Below are 3,175 nucleotides of genomic sequence, written 5' to 3'. Positions count from 1 at the left end.
GTTCTTAACAACAGCTTTGTAAGGAGGAAGATAAAAACTGATATAGTACAAAGTATAGATTTAGTTGATCTCCACAAATCTTTAATATTAAGTCCTGTGTTAAAAATAAAACCACTAAAGATATCCTCATAACAGATCTGAAGTGGGTAAAACTTACCTGTTAGAAGTCAAGATTATAGTGCCCAACGTGAAAACAAAACAAAAACCTAGGAAAGTGACCTTTTGCAGAATTTCATTTTAACAAGGCTTATTTGTGACTGGGTGCATTTTAGCTATAATGATGTATATAATTGCATTTAAGAAGTGACTCTGAAACTTTTCCAGGTGATCCACAATTGATTTTCCCAAAATGTGCATGATGATCACCTGCTCTCCTCAGTGACATTGAATCAGAATCACTGAATACTGAGTGATTATATAATTTATGCTAGAGAACTGTCAGAGGCAAATGTTTATTCAGCCTCTTGTGGTTACTAAGTCTTCCTTCCTTCTTGGCAATTTTAAGCATAGTAGCAGGGGCTCAGAGAAAGAAATATGCAAACCTCCACAAAGTTGGCAGTACTGTAAGTATGGCAGTTGGCTTACAACTGGGGAGAGAAAAATAATTCTTTGGTTTGGTGCATAGCAGAGATATGATAATCACTATTTATGATAATCATGTTGTCTTTTGTAAAAACAGAAGCTCTTTCTAATTTTATAACTCCTTTAGAAGAATTGGCTGCTCACTTTATCTTGTTTCTGACCTTTATATAAAACCTAGAAGCTTGTATGGTAGAACTAACTGAACCTACTTGGTGGTTACTTTTATATTGAGCTGTTTAGACAGTATGGGGAAACCCACCCATCTTCTATCAATTAGGGGTTATTACAGTGTTCCTCCTTTGGGAGGAATGCCTCCCAAAGACTTGAAATGAAGATTTAAAAAAAAACAAAACTTTTATTTGGCAATAATTATAAATTGAAAGGAAATTGCAAAGATAGTCCAGAGAGTTTCTGTGTACCCTCTGCCCAGTTTCCCACACTGGTAGTATCTTAGGTAACTGTAGTGTATCAACCCCTCACCACAACCCCTGGCATCCCACTATCCCTAACCCCTGCAAATACTAATCTGTCCTCCATTTCTATCGTTTTATCTTTTCTAAAATGTTTTATAAATGGAATCATACAGTATGTGATCTTTTGGGACTAGCTTTTTTCACTCACCATGATGCCCTAGAAATCCATCCAAGTTGCATGTATTGATAGTTTATTCTTATACCCATGGTATGAATATACCACAGTTTATTTTGCTATTCAGCTATTGTAGGACATTTTTGTTGTTAACCAGTTTTGGGCTATTACAAACAAAGCTTCTATGAGAAGTTGTGTACAGGATTTTGTGTGGACGTAAGTTTTCACTTTTCTGAGATAAGCACCAAGTGTGATTACTGGGTCATAATGGTAAATTAATGTTTCATTTTTAAGAAATTCCCAAACTATTTTCCAGAGTGGCTGTATTATTTTACATTTTCACCTACGAAGGGTGTAGTTGTTCTGCATCCTGACCAGCTTTTGGTATATTTAATATTCTTATGTTAGTTGTTCTAACAGATGTGTACTCATTGAACATCATGGTTTTAATTTGTGTTTCCCTAATGGCTAGAGATATCAAACATCTTTTCATATGCGTATTTGCTACCTGCGTATAGTATTCAGTGAAATGGTTCATCATGGTTTTTTTTTTTGCCTATTTTTAAGTTGGATTGTTTGTATTCTGTTATTTTTGAGAGTTCTTTATGTATCCTAGATATGAGAAATTTTTCAGATACGGGGTTTGCAAATGTTTTCTTGCCGTCTGTAGCTGATAAAGGCAATTTTATCAGTTTTTTTCTTATATGTATTGTAGTTCTGGTGTCTAAGAACTGTTCACCCAATTCTAGGTCCCAAAGATTTTCTTTAAAAGTTTTATAATTTTATGTTTTAAATTTACAGTTTACATTTATGATCCATTTTGAGTTACTCTTTTTATGAGGTATGAGATTTTTCTCAAGGTTAGTTTTTTGCCTGTTGATATCCAAATACTCTAGCACTGTTTCTTGAAATGGATTACCTTCTTCCATCCAGTTACTTCTGCATCTTTGTCAATGCTACTGAACTATTCGTCTATCCATTGGTTAATACTACAGAGTATTGATTACTGTAGTTTTATAGTTAGTCTTGAAATTGATTACAGTTATTCCTCCTACTTTATTCTCCTATTTCAAAGTTGCTTTAGTTTTTCTAGCTCCTTAGTTTTTTCATGTAAATTTTAGCATAATCTTATCTGTATCTACAAAAACTCTCTCTGTGGTTTTGATAAGAATTATGTTAAACCATGTATCAGTTTTGGAGAATTTGCATCTTTACTATATTGGGCCTTCCAATCCAGGAACACATGGTATGTCTCTGTTAGATCTTCTCTGATTTCTTTCGTCAGCATTTTGTACAAGTCCTGAACATGTTTTGTTAGATTTATACTTACTTGTTTCATTTTTTTTCAGGTACTGTAAATGATATTGTATTTTTAATTTCAATTTCCACATACTCACCACTAGTATGTAAAGATACAATAGGTTTGTTTGTGTTTACCTTACATCCTGTAACCTTGCTCAACTCACTTATTAGTTCAAGGTTTTGTGGGGTTTTTTGTTCTTGTTTTTAGATTCCTTATTTTCGATATAGATGTTCTTGTCATGTACATGTGGATATAGTTTTGTTCCTTTTTTATTGAAGTATAGGCTAGGACTTTTGATACTATGTTAAATAGAAGTGGTGAGAGTGGGCATTCCTGTCTTGTTGCTGAATTTAGAGGAAATGCTTTCAGCTTTTCACTGTTGAGTATGTTCTTACTTGTGGGTTTGTCGTAAATGGCCTTTATTATGTTGAGTTATGTTCCTTCTATATCCACTTTGATCAGATGCTTTTTCTGAATTATTGATATGATCTTGTGATTTTTATCCTTCTTTTTGTTCATGTGGTGCATCACATTGATTGACTTGTGAATATTGAACTATCCTGTGTCCCTGGAATAAATCCAATTTGATCATGGTGTATGATCCTTTTTTATATATTGTTGGATTTGGTTTGCTAATATTTTGTTGAGGGATTTTGCATCTATATTCATCAGAGATATTGACCCGTAATTTTTCCGTTTTTA

This window comes from Orcinus orca, chromosome 14 (assembly GCF_937001465.1).
Source record: "Orcinus orca chromosome 14, mOrcOrc1.1, whole genome shotgun sequence".
Lineage (NCBI taxonomy): Eukaryota > Metazoa > Chordata > Mammalia > Artiodactyla > Delphinidae > Orcinus > Orcinus orca.
The sequence above is the reverse complement of the archived record's forward strand: the minus strand, read 5'-3'. Positions refer to the sequence as shown.